Below are 14,115 nucleotides of genomic sequence, written 5' to 3' on the forward strand. Positions count from 1 at the left end.
GAACTACAAACTGCCCCCCCCCATTTCACCCCACCCCCGTTGTTCTAAAGGGAAAAAGTATGCTTGCTCGTGCAAATTTGTGTGAACATCGGATTGTGTGAGGCCCAGACGGTGTCCGCTGGCTTTTGTGATGCGACTTCAGTGTTGCTAGTGGCCAGAAACGTTGAAAACCTATGAAAAAACCATCCAATTGCGTTCACTACAGATAAGTTCAATGAGGCATAAATCGTCAAGAGTAGCCCAAATTAGGTGTAAAATCGCTGCCTGCCTGTTGCTACCTCCTTTACGGTCCATTTTTGATATGGTGAATTTACGTGGGGATGCAATATAACCAAAGGAGTCATTCCTGTCTCTAATAAAACGAATGGTGGCGTTCGTCGCATCAGCATCAAACGGTTTTCCACCTTTTAGCTACATATTTTCAACCCTGCTTTTTATCCGTTTTATGGGCAAACTCTTTTTAGACAGAGCTGACAGACTCCAAGCTTTGTTTCACTGGTCATCTGATCACTTGATATGTGGGATGGGTGGGGGCCGGTGGCGGGGGCACTCAACTTCGAAAGTGACGGGGATGTGCGGACAGCAGTTAACCGCCTAGACACCGAAAAGGGTGACTCTTTCAGTGAAAAGGCCCAAAAGTTCTTTCCGGGGGAAAATCTTACCAAAAAAGGGGGCCATTCAGTGAAACTGGGAAAATTTTGGGTCAAAATATAAAGTTGATACAAAATTTTAAAAAATTTGAAGAAAAAACGGGGTCATTCATTGAGAGATTATCAGAAATATCCCCAAAATGTTTGAACAAAATGGCCGCGGGGTCTTTTGGTGACAGAAAAACAGAAAGGAGGGTCAATGGGTGAGACCGTGAGAGGGAGTTTAGTAAAACAAAAAAGGTGGGCACTGGGTGAGAGGGAGTTGAAAAATGGGGTCAATGTGGCCACACATCCCTGTCACCCATCCCCCGGGTGGAGAGGGGTAAGTATATTGGCTGACAGAGTCAGAGCGAGCTTTAACTTTCAGCTGTGGGTAGCTGTGGGTTGCCAAAAACTATAATAGTGTTTATCACACTCAAGACCTACTATGACTTGCTTCCATTTCGCATTTCATGGATACGAAACGGGAAGTGCTACTCTGTGACCCCAGAATAACATGAAAGAGAAAAATTTCGAAACGTGTGGCACTGGTATACCACAAAATACTGCCCAAAGCCCAATGGTTCAGCTGTGGTGGGGTAACCGCTCTAGTTTAATGTTAAAATGTGTTCCGGCCAAATAGCCGCAATTTTTGTGCGGCCTGCATGCATGATTATGGCAATGCTCTGGCAACTAATAAGTGTTTATATATGGAGAGAATCAGCTAGAATCCACAATAGAGAGCTTGCGAAATGGCGTTACTTTAACTTTAACTTTAACGTCTAGAGGATTATAGAGGATTATGTATTCAAAACCAAGGTCCATTTCGCAAGCTCTCTATTATCACTGGGGAAACTCCCCCCAATCCCCACACACATTAGCATGATTAGCGCCAATCCGGCTTGAAATGGGGGGGGGGGGGGCAATCGGCCTGAATTGTCAAAAAGTGGCTGGAAAGAACAAAATGGGTCGTTTTGCCGAAAGGTGGGGTGGGGGGGGCGCACATGCCCACATACACTAGCTTACACTTCCCCAAACCACCCCTGCTGTCTCCTCCACCACTCCCCTCAGTCTAGTTGGGTCACTGCAGGGTCCACCAATTCTGCGATACAGGCTATATCAAAATGATTGTATTCAATTCTGATGTTTATTGAAGAGCATGCCTCTTCCAAATGCAACATTGGATACTCATGAAATGTCCAGAATGTATAGAGGTTATCCACTTTGCTCATGCGTGACTTTTAACAATACGCTGATTCCCGTAGTATTCCTCATTCAAACCAATTCAATGCACGACCTCGGAGTTACCTGCATGACTTTTGCGGGCTATTTTGAAACAGTCATGGTTGCACATGCAGGTACTTCTTTTGAAAGTCCTAAACAAGGTATAATAGCAGTCGCTGATAGGATATGCACCTTATAGAACACGGATAACCTCTCATAGTTTATGACTTCTTATTCAATTCATCTACACATTATGTGGATCTTATGTTGTATTTTGATATGTCAGACTCATCCATTATCAATGAAAAATGAAGAGTACCAATCATTTTGATACAGCTTGTATTATCATTGTCCAAAAATTAAACTTATTGATGGACTTAGGAAAGTTTGCCTGCCAAAACAAACCATTTTTTTTTTTTTTTTATCATATCTCATATTTGTATTAAATTGATAATATCAGGTCGTTGTCTGCTCTTTTATTTGTTTGCTACAATATCATTTAAAATTTCATGATAATCACATGTCAATCGTATGATGTTTAAATGACACTGATAATTATTGAAATTAGGCTAGATGTTTGTTTGTTTGTTTGTAAATGGTTGTTTGTTTACTATACTAAGTGACCATTCTCTGTCAAATGTGTAAAACCAGGCTTTGCAATCTACATTATATCTTAATTGATGAAAGTATTAAACTAGAGTGGTTACCGCACCATAGCTGAACCATGTGGCTTTGGCACAATATTGTGGTATACCAATGTCACCCGAGGGTCACACCTTCTTGGCATTTCGAGATAGAGGCCCAAAATAGGAATATTTAGCAGAGTCTTATGACGAGTAGCACCCCTGGTGGGGAAATTATTTTTGTTATATTCTGTACTTTTTAATCTTTTTCATGACCCCACTGGGGGGGGGGGGTATCTTCTTGACATTTCAAGATATGAAAAGGACCCACAATATGAATATTGACCCAGGTCTAACGAAGAGTATCACCCCCGGTAGAACTGTTACTTATATTGTATTCGTTACTTTTTCTCTTTCATTTGACACCACTCGGGTGTCATATCTTCTTGAGATTTCGAGGACCCAAAATAGGAATATCGACCTGGGTCTTATGAAGAGTGTCACTCCCGGTGGGGAAAATAATTTTAATACATTCCTTGCTTCTTTCTCTTTCATTTGATACCACTCGGGGATCATACCTTCTTGGCAATATAAATATTGACCCAGGTCTTATAAGGAGCGTGACCCCCGGTGGGGAAATTATTTTTATTATATTCTTTATTTTGTTCTCTTTCATTTGACACCACTCGGGGGGGGTACATACCTTCTTGGCATTTTTGAGATATGAAAATGACCCATATGAATATTGACCCAGGGCTTATTATGAGTGCCACCCCCGGGTGGAAAAAATATTTTTTATTATATTCTTTACTTCTTTCTCTTTCATTTGACACACTTGGGGCTCATACCTCCGTGGCATTTAAAGATATGCCCATTTTAGACCAAAAGGTTGGCTAGTAACCTAGCAACATACACTAAAGTATTATAGGCTGATACCATTTCATGGTTCAGCAAAAAAGAAATGAAAATTGTGTATAAATTGCCTAAAAGTGAACGATAAGTCGTATTGTTAGTGGGTATTTATGACATGAAAACTTTGGCAAAAAACAAACAAAAACAGCTGAGCAGTATTGACAAATTTGAAGCAAGACAAGTTCTGAAAAGAGCAGTTAAAAAAGTTGTTCCTTTTCAACTTAAGATTCAGTGGCTCTGAAAAGAGCTGTTGTAGCTGGTGCCCTTCCCTACTGACGATTTGGTGAATCTGAGGCAGACTGCACCTTGTCACTAAAAGGTTGGTGGCTCTGAAAAGAGTAATTTATAAAGTTTGTTTGGATTATAATTGGTGGAAAAAAATTCTTAAGCTTTTTAGGATATATGGTTACACTTTCTAATCAAATTTTTAAAAAATGCTCATAATACAAATGCCATTCTCTGGTTTATGGCTTTGTTTAAAAAATGTGACACTTTTAACACTAAGACTGATATGAAATTTTTTAAATCTTTCACATCTTTTCCACAATGTGACCTCTGACAAAATTAAAATTGATCATAAAAATAGAACTGTTTATCTCACTGTCTGAAACAAAAATCAGACAAATTCAACATGCATTAATTCCAGACATGTGACCTGAAAATACTGAGCTGATCAGTAATTTACTTGAGAAAAGACAATGTGTCATACTAAAAGATAACTGTTTACATCACTGTCCAAAAAAATCAGACAATTTCAACATCTGTCTGATTATTGAAGTTCAAAATACCAAAATCTGACTCATAATCCCGGGGTACTCAAGTTTGGTTTTGGTAGGGACGTGCCGCTGAGATTTTGGAAGTGGACACATAAATATACCAATTTTTCAAGAAATTTGGACCCATTGATATACCAAAAGTCAACATTTTCGGCCGAATTTAACCAAAATTGTCTTGGTTTTTACAATTTTTCCCAAAATTTTGGGAAAATTTTGAAAATTTAGGCTAGATTAAGGAAAAATTGGACTGTTTTCCGAAAAAATTGAGAAAATTTTGAAAAAAGGACCCATTCATATACCAAAATACTGAAAATAGGCTTTGAAAAAGGGGTCATTGATATACCAGAAGGCCGAAAATGCTACCCATGTTTGCGGCACGTCTCCGTATGGTCATTTGTACTGAGTACCCCCCCCCCGGGCTCATAATTCATTAATTTGTCTGATGAAAGACAAATGTGTCACACTTATTACAGATTAAAATTGTTTATCTCACTGTCCACAAAGTCAGACAAATTAATGTGCCTGCCGTCCCATGTGAGTTGCCACACCTGATCAGATTACACTTTACCTGTCTGTGTGGAAATAACATGTGTCTCATAAAAACAGAATTATCTATTTGCCCCACTGACATAAAATCAGACGTTTTTTCCGAATTCCCATCACACAGATACAAACTTTGTACTTGTATGTGATTCTCTGACCAGCCCTAATGGTTACACATGTGGCTAGCTGAAATTGCTGGATAGAAAATTGTGCTCATTGCTGTATTATGTATAGATCTGATTTGATTTAGTTCCTGCGAGTTCCATCTAAGAGACCGTTCACAAACACTTGTTAGGGTGCCTGATGCAAAAGAATGTCATCACAAAAATCCCCCCCCCTTACCTCAAAAATTTCAGGGCCCCCCCTTTTTGATATAAAAATTATGGGTCAACCCATAGAAACGCATATAAACTCAATTTTCCCAGGAAAATTTGTGGTCATTTTTCCAGGCCCCCCCCTTAGGAAGGTCAAAAAATTCAGGGCCCCCTGTTTGCATCAGGCCCCCTAACAAGTGTTTGTGAACAGTCCCTTATCTCACTGTCCAAAAAGTGTGCCTACCTCCCATGTGAGTTGCTACACCTGATCAGCATCATAGACCATGTCAGCATACACTTTACCTGTCTGTGTGAAAATAACATGTGTCTCATTAAAAAATAGAATTATCGATTTGTCCGACATAAAATCAGAGGATTTTGACATGACGTCTGGCACGTAACCCTGATACAATCTTCTGTACATGTGATCCTCTGACCAGCCCTTATGGTTAATGTGGCTGCGGTGATTGCTGGCTAGAAAATTGTGCTAATTTCTGTACAATGTTTAATATTGTGCGTGTTCATCTACCGTAAAACCCAGTCTACAAGCATATATAGTGTTTTTTATGAAAGCTAAATTAATTCGAACTAAGCGTAAATATACCAATACAATAGATTGCTCTTAAAATAATACTTGTTTGTATATGCTTGGATCCGTAATTTATTTGCTCAAACTCCATAATGGCACCTGGATTAATGTAGTTTTCATAAGAAGCACTCTATATGCTTGTAGACGGGGTTTTACGGTATATTCCAAAACTTGTCTATGTTGGGGTGTACATGTCATTTGTGTAGCATTATGGCATAAATGCAGACCTGGAACTGTTTGTGAAAAAAGAGGAAATTGCTTTAAAAAAGAGGAAAATAGCGCAAAATCATGCTAAAAAAGCTCAAATTGGGCTGAAAATAACAAATAATGGGTAAATTTCAGGAATAAAAAAAGTGGAAATCAGCGAAAAGGCAGAAAAGTTTCAGGTCTGTAAGTGGCTTGTGCTCCAGGCCAAATAGGGCTTAAGTTAGGCATTTAGGGTTAGTATTAGGGTTAGGGATAAGGTTAGGGTTAAGGTTAGTGTTATAGGGATACAGTAAGGTACAAGTATTAGGATTAGGGTTCCGATTAGGTTTTGGGTTAGGGTTATATTTAGGGTTAGGATTCCGGCTTTTAGGTTACAGGTTAGAGTTAGAGCATAGTTTAAGATTAGGATTTATAACTAAGTTACTGAGTTTTCGGACCAATGACACTTCGGACTATCAACCTGTAACCAGCCAAAACACATTAAAATTTCAAACATGTAATAAACAAACAATGAAACTCCCCCAAATATCAAATCATTTGAAAACAAACAAAGCCAACAACTAAACCATGCTTCTCAGTACCTGTACCAGTGGCGTAGCCAGAATTTTGGTACAGGGCGAGTCCAAAAAAAGTGCAATAGAGAAAAGAATCCATTTTTATTTAAGAACCGAATTGAACCTTATAGGTTTTAAAACATTTTATAAATGATATATCCATTGGTGACCTTGTGTGAAAAAAATCAAGGTATTAGCATTTACCGTTTTGTTTTTATGACACATTTCATAGCGATACCCAATTGTAATGTTTGTCCAAGCATGCAAGAGACATCTAAAATTTGAATGTCAGCCCACTCTGTGTAAGGTAGATTTGGAAAAGGACTCATAAAAATTGAACGGTAGTTGTGATTCACTTCATTTTTTCACACAAGGTGACTATTGAGTGTGGCATTTATAGAAACTTTCAATAATGGGAAAGTTCAACGTCACGTGGTATTTACAAAAATATTCATTCTTTGTTCTATTGCACTTTTTTTTTGATTAGCCCTGTATGAGTCAAATTTTTGTCCCCATTTAGGGGGCAAAGCTAGATTTTCTTTGTCAATTTTTTTGTCCGATTTTTGGTCATTTTAAGGACACTTTGCTCTTTACTGTCCCCATTTTATCCCTGAAAATTTTCAGCGGGGGGGCATTCTGCCCTTGCCTCACATAACTGAGCCAGACCAACAATCAGGTGTTTCAAGCTCAGTACAAACAGCTATATGGTAATGTGCTGCTGAAATGGGTCTCAATTTCGATCATCTGGTATAAGATGGCTCCCTTTTCAAGTTTTACCTGAAACGCCCCTCAAATTAGCGCAATTGGCAGCCCTTCATTTGGCTGCTCTATTGGGCCGAGTCCTGAAATTGGACGATTTCATGAAACTTAAGGCCAAATTCCTATATAACAAATAAAAATGTCAAAAAATTGTCAAATCTATGTAAATTTGGGTCAAACATGTGGGCCTCAGGTATAGAAAATTTGTCTAGCCTCTCAAGAGAAGAGTCCCTACATGTATGCCCCTCTGTCTCCATGTGTAATGGGTGCGTATATTTATATGTTTTGTCTATGTCTGCAAGTATGTCTGTCTGTGTAAATGACTAGACACTGTGTGCCCCAAAATGAAATATTTGCTTATTTTGAAATTCAGACAGTAAACATCTATTTGAATCAAGTTGACATGCAAATTCAAAACCACCAGTCTACCAAGGCAGTCACACATTAGCCGTAGTCTGTGGCCCTCGTGGACTTGGCGAGTGCAAAGCTTGAGCACAACGCAAACTCTCTGGATAGTATACTAAAGCATCAGGGCCCAAAAGTAGTGCCATTACACTTTTGAAGCAAGTGACCCCACCCAAAAGACTGGATGAATATTTGGTACATATACAACATGAACAAATTGATAATTTACGGATTATTTACTCCCTTACATACACATTTCTGACCTCAAGTTCTAGTTTAAATAAAGTTTAAAAGTTCATTTCTTGATGAATGTCTGTGCACGTGTGATCTTCCACAACAAATCACAGGCGTTGCCATTGATGCCACTTTACCACCACGATGGGCTCCTTTTTTGCTATGCTTAGGACTTTTTTGCCCCTTCAAAAGCAAAATGGCTTGATCTTTATCATCATCAAACAATGATCCAGTAAAATTGACGAGAAAGTTTATTCCACACCACATGGCTAGATGCTTTACCCTTCTCTGATCAACGACTATTTACTTCTTCACCCCCTCATAATTAAATATACTAAGTTGGACAATTTGTATTTGAAAATCAGTCTCAAGTATCGTGATGCCTGTAGTTATACAACTGGACCTTAACCGTGTGTCAACAAATACAAAGTCTGGTGTTATTTTCCCAGTCAGTTTTAAATTTAGATGCTTATCTGAATCGCTAGGACAGTGACCCTTTAAATATTGTAATTTAGCAGAAGATTTCCGAAACAGAACATTTAATTAGCCAAAGGTAAAAAACAAAAGAAAAAAAAAAGGTTTTTTAGAATGTTTACCAAACTCTGAGCCAAAATCCCAAAAATGTGATTAAGCACTGTATAAAAAGAGAAGTTATTACAATTAAATGATTGACACCCACAAGCTTGACAAGTTATGTTGGATTCCTTTTTTATTTATCACAACAAATAAATTATATCACATATACATACTGTGTATTTGGTTTGTTACATTTCATGATAAAAATATAGAATGGTGGGGTGGGGTACTATTCCAAGTACGTCGTTTCCATACACAAATGTCCATAACCTTATTTAACTCTTCTAGAACTCCATAAAGTTTACCATTCCAAAGGTCTGCTATTTCACAAAATTCACAGCCTTTGCTATATAAGTAGCAGGCGCTTTGGAATAGTGGACCTCAAGGAAAGCAGATCAGCTTCTTTGTTTGCTAAATAGTAAGAGCACTTGTCTAGAAACCTAGGGGTCCTGGGTTCAAATCCTGAAAGAGATTCGAGTGTCCTTAAGACTTGTGTTGGTGTTGGGTTTCCATACTTGTACAAGGTATTCTAAAAGTAAAGCTTTTGAAGGTAATTGGGGGGTCACACTTTCCAGGTCCACCCCACAGTGCCCATTAAAGGCATATTCAGTGATCCCAGCAAAGGTGTAAAAACTTAAATTTTTTATAAATTGCCTAGAAGGATAAGTTATTAAAATTGTTGTTGGATACTTTGCTATGAAAGATTTGGCAAAAAAAGTTGAAGCCCTGTGTAAATACATGTAGCTAATTTAGAAATTATAGAAATGACAGATTCATGTAAAATGTCTCATTTTGTCTTTAATATGTGACTTTCAGCTTAACCATCAGCAGGCTATGTTAGTACATCTATGACATTAATAAAGGTGCCAAAATTTTAATTTTAAATGATTTTTACGATCCTCGGGATGAGCAAATCACTGAATAGGCCTTTGGTTCTTTCTGTAACCCATTGGGCCATATTCCTTTGGTACAAGCATGGGCACCATAAAAAGATTAGACTACTACTGTAACAGAGCTCTTTGACTACGTGGTATTCCCGATACCAAATACCAGGTGACAGCAAGTCAGGTGACTTCCCAAACTATTGAAGACAAAAAGCATCGGAAATTATGTGCTCATGTGTCTTTTACATAATCAGAGATAAATATTAGACTACCCAACTGTGGTCTGACCTATCTGTTGATATTGGAGTTCATAAACTCCCCTATATAAAATAGAGTATAGGGAAAACAAGCCCTATCTAATCTATGGGACTGTTATGTCAATATAGTAATGTATGCGGAAGTACTGTTGGCTCTTATATCTCATTCTACTTCCCCCTCTGAAATTTGCCCATGGATGATGACATACCTATTAGTTCGATACGGTTTGATTACTTTGGCCATATTTATTATAAGTTTTGTTTCTGACTGAACTTGTTGGAAAATTACAAGCACTCTATTTGTTATTCAAATGTTTTGTTAACTTGATGGCAAAGAATAAACGCATTGCTTTATTAGCATGCCAAGTCAATTGCACACAGTTTTCCAACATAAAAATATTAAGGAATGAAAGATTTACAATGAAATTATTATTCATTTAAGCCATGCCATCACCATTTTGCAAGAGGTGAGATTATATTATTGTGATTTATTTTCATTGAAAAACTAATGCCATATGTGACCCCTCGTCACAACTGAGCCCTGAAGTCGCCAATCATCATTTTTGAGATATTCAACCAAAATATTCTGCTTGAAATTAGCTTTAAAATGATGTATATCATGTCTATAGTACTTGACATTTAAGTAGTGAAAAATCAATAAAACAGTCAATAAATCCTTTGTTTCCTATTGTTTATTGTTAAGTTCGATGGAGCATATCTCAATAGTGGAACTGGCGACATCCGGGCTCAGTTGTGCCGAGGGGTCACATATTCAATCAGTACCAACTTATCCATGCTGAAACCTCCCCACAAATGTAATGGTATATCCCTTTTGGGGACTGATAACATGATATAAATGGATAATATAATCTATTCGCTTGATATGTCTGCATGTTCCATTTGAGGCAGAGGGATGTAACTCAATGTCTTCGAGCTGATACCTGGACATCCCTCTCAATCTAATGGGACTGGCCGGCATATCAGATAAATGAATAACTAAAAACTTTCAGCTTTATCATGAATAACTCTCAATTCTGGCTCTCAATATCTAAAACACTTGCTGCAAAGAACAACTGAGCAATGAATGAATCCATAAACATATACACAGTTACACACTTCCATCTTCTGTTTGTTCAAATTCAACAATATCAAATGCTTTTTACTTTACAGACTATCCTTATCATCATCATCATATACAACCATCAAAACATATACAATATTTGACCAAAAAATCAGCAAAATATATATTTATAAGTATTTACATAAATGGTGTAACCATGGTAACATAATTATATAGCACCTGCCCTACAAGCCTATTGGGTTCAAAGTTGAACTGGATTGACCTTTATGACCCTTATGGTTGACCTGTGTGTACATCCCTTCTACATCTAACAATGAGCATGCATACCGTAAAAACTCTATAGTTAGCATATGTGCTTACTATCGAGTGCTTTTAAAACTTGCAAACATGAAGAGCCGCATCCACAAAAGTGTAAAGGGTTTTGGGCAAATCATCAATACACATATTTATATACAAACAAGTAAACTTGCAAATTTGTGTCTCAACCCCATTAGCTTAGTTGGCAAAGCACCTAAATTTGGCACAATTTCATGGTTTCAAAATTGCTCGATAGTAAGCACATATGCTAACTATCAAGTTTTACACATAATTGCATACATTGGTTCGCCTCAAGTTCGGTAGTGATGTAGGTGTGTATTTCTCCCAGTACAGTATCGAATTGTAAAGTAAATCCGCAGAGCATACATGCACATGTACACGTCACTACCAAACTTGAGGCGAACCAAAGAATAGATAGGTCCTCAGAATCAATATGAGTGGGATTGGAAGTTTTATTGCGAATCCAGCTAATTGTTCAACGACCAGCCTCTCATTACTATTTATTGGTCTTCGAAATTGTTTTTTGTTTTTTTAGTTTGTTTTCTTTAAGGAAGTAGAGCATTTGGAAGATGATGTACACTTCCAGTTTAATTTTTAGGACCACAACAATAATCGTTTCAGAAGCGATACAAAGGGTTACAATGAATGATGCAAAAGCATAAGTTGACCTCCACATTGACCCCCGACAAATAATAATAATAATGCACTGACCAAGCCTGCACTGGTCAACCTTCAACTCTCTATCACAAATTCATGACTGATTTGGAACATATGAAAAGTTCTGATGCAAAATGAGATATATACCATTACTGCATCCTGTTAATTTTATCTTTATTGTTATACTGATTTATAAAATAACAGTATCCGTAACTTTATTGTAACTGATAGTGCTATTTTATATTTTAGTGCACATGTTTTCTTTGAATTGATATGAACCTTTATTATATAACTCATATAAAGATTTTCGTTATTCGATTGGCGAATTACTATATACTACTTTTGCTATGTTAAGCGCTAGCTGCAAAAAGACTATTGCACTCTGCGCGAGTGCAATAGTAAATTTTCCATTGACACGCTCAGCTACGATGGCAACTCTGACAAACCCGAAAGTATAAAGCTTACGGTGACCACCCGACTCGCCAATCATAGTCCATGCTGTGGGTGCTGCTTCTAAAATAAATATAGCTTGGCTAATTTAAATCATTGTTTTCCGAATGATTTATAAAATCAATTATATTTGAGTTAAATAAAACAAATATTGAACGTTTTTATTCCTTCTGTGTAAAGAATGTCTTCATTCGGGGAATGGAACAGTCCATATCTCCCCTCATGAAAATATTCTTACCATTGAACTCATGAACATTCAATATCTTATATAATATTTATTTATAACATTCAGCCGAAGCCAGGCTAATCCCAATAGTGCTCAGAGGCAACTAAATTTAAGGGACGCCAATTGAAATTGACCTTGATTAGTACCCTTCCAATTTAGTGATTACAAAATGAATACAAAAAATACACAGGGCAGCCAAAAAAAGCACACAAGGCAGCCACAAAAAATCCACAAAGCAGCCTTTGGAAATATCACATTTTGCATCAATTCTTCATATCATTCAGTACATACCTATGCTGCATAAATTATATCAAATACCCCTTCTCCAAAAATAAAAGTACTGCATTTTTTACATTCATCTAAACATAGATAAATAACTGTAGAATTTGGTTTGGTATATCTCTTAAATATGTACTGCTTACATCGATAACATAAGTACAATAATGGCAACAATAATATAATTTACAATTATATAAATCAATATGCACAAACAATAATTAATATCAATAATAATAATACTGGATTATGAGTACATAATATTTTGACCTTTTTCTCTCATTCATTTGGCACAGTTCACATTAACTAAACATGATGAATGCATTTGATAAGGAACTTTGCATTCTATAATCAAATTTATTTAACTAATTTTAATCATATTATATTTAAATACTTTTTTATGATAATTAATAAAGCACAGTCCAACTGGGTTATTCTATTTAAAATCCACACTACCCCTGTGGAAGATTTAGCTAAAGTCTTCCACAGACGGAGTATGAGTTTCGAAAAGAATAGACATTTGGGTAACTTCCGTTTAAAATACTCCAATTGTGGAAGATATAAGTACAGTCATAATACAGGGGAGTATGGGTTTCAAAATGATTAACCCTGACCAATTACAATTGAAAAACATACTCCCTCTGTGTAAGATATTTTAAAAATCCTCCACAGGGGGAGTGTGGATTTCAACTGGAATAGCCCATGACGCATACCCAGGATTTTGCATTGGCCAAGATTGGTTTGTTTTTATGTACCAATGTCTCTTTCTATCATACGCTTGTGATGTGATAAATTGTATCACACATAACAATTAACACTTGCATAATATTATCGTTTTTCAATTAAATGAAAAACAAAAGCACTATGCAATAGTTCAGGGTACGATAGAAAGAGCCATTGGTACCTATCGGTGCACTGATAGCGCTACAGGACCAAATTAGATGTGGTGTCTTATTAGACTACTATATATCATATTTGCCACTTTCGTGCATGGCTTATTATATTATTAACCCTAACACCAGTAAAAACCACAAAATACCACAATGAAAAATTCTGATCATGCATGCATCCCAGGGTCTGCGATGACGCAATCACCCTAAGTGTGATATGCTCACGGAATTGCTGGCCGGGCAGCAATAACCCGTCCAGCTACCGGTCCGCGATCGTTCGCTTGGCATGCGGGGGGTCATAGGTTCGAATCCCGGGGGTGCCAAGTCAAAAATTCTTGTTCTTCTTGAAAAATTTGGATCTTCTCTGACTTCCGATACCAAAAAGCATGGGTCAGTGTTAGGGTTAATAGCACATGTTGAAATGTCAAAATTCAATTCATGTAGCACAAATCACTTACTGTGCCTAAAGTATCAAAAATCTGCAATCAGATGAAAGAGCCTTCAGGTACTAAAGTTAATTTTTTTATTACTTCCAAGGTCTGTGCTCTGCACCGAGCGTACACGAGCGCAAACACAGAAGTAATAAACATTCATGCTGATTGGCTGATTAACAGTCTTGACAACAAGACAGTTGATGCATTGTTCGTCGGCGCGTAAAAGTGGTGGAGACCTCGCCACTTCTTAGCGATCGCCGATCACCAGCGCGTAACTGGACCACAGAAGTAATGAAA

The sequence above is a fragment of the Amphiura filiformis genome, chromosome 7 (genome assembly GCF_039555335.1).
Source record: "Amphiura filiformis chromosome 7, Afil_fr2py, whole genome shotgun sequence".
NCBI lineage: Eukaryota > Metazoa > Echinodermata > Ophiuroidea > Amphilepidida > Amphiuridae > Amphiura > Amphiura filiformis.